Source organism: Tachypleus tridentatus, chromosome 13 (genome assembly GCF_004210375.1).
Source record: "Tachypleus tridentatus isolate NWPU-2018 chromosome 13, ASM421037v1, whole genome shotgun sequence".
Taxonomy (NCBI): domain Eukaryota; kingdom Metazoa; phylum Arthropoda; class Merostomata; order Xiphosura; family Limulidae; genus Tachypleus; species Tachypleus tridentatus.
Window position 1 is genome coordinate 218,866,284 of NC_134837.1, and position 591 is coordinate 218,866,874.

A 591-nucleotide genomic window follows, 5' to 3' on the forward strand; every position below is an offset into this window, starting at 1 on the left:
GTATTAACTTTCCAAAAGTGGAAACATTAAAATTGGCTGCTGATGAAAGATAAAAGAAATGTAATTTACAATGTGCGTAATGAGACCGAAGTAACAAATCTCAATTTTTATTGTGGATTTGCTTTGACCCTTAAATGACGGTCATCATCAGTTGATTCTGCTACCTACGTGATTCCTGCTATTTAAGGGTTAACTACAAAAGCTAAGACTAGTTTTGTAGCTGTGTTACTCTTTAGTTACTTAATGTATGTAAACATTGTAAGTTTATTTTCATTAACTTACAACTACTACATAACCAACAGATTGTAAATTATCATAAAAGGAAAATGTATGTATGAAAATTAACTGAGCAACTAGTAGCTACAATAAGCACAGAGGAGTTTTATTAATAAATTACTTGATAACTCTAAATAATTTGTTCTATAAAGCAAAGAGACATTTTTTTCACCTGCCTAAGTTTAATGGATGCTTGTTACATATTTTTGTTCATATTATTGTAATACATAACTTGTAAATTTGTGAAAACTGTTCTAAGTAAAGAAATTTAAAAACTTGTATCATGTAAGGGGAAAAAATCAAACAAGAAGCCAA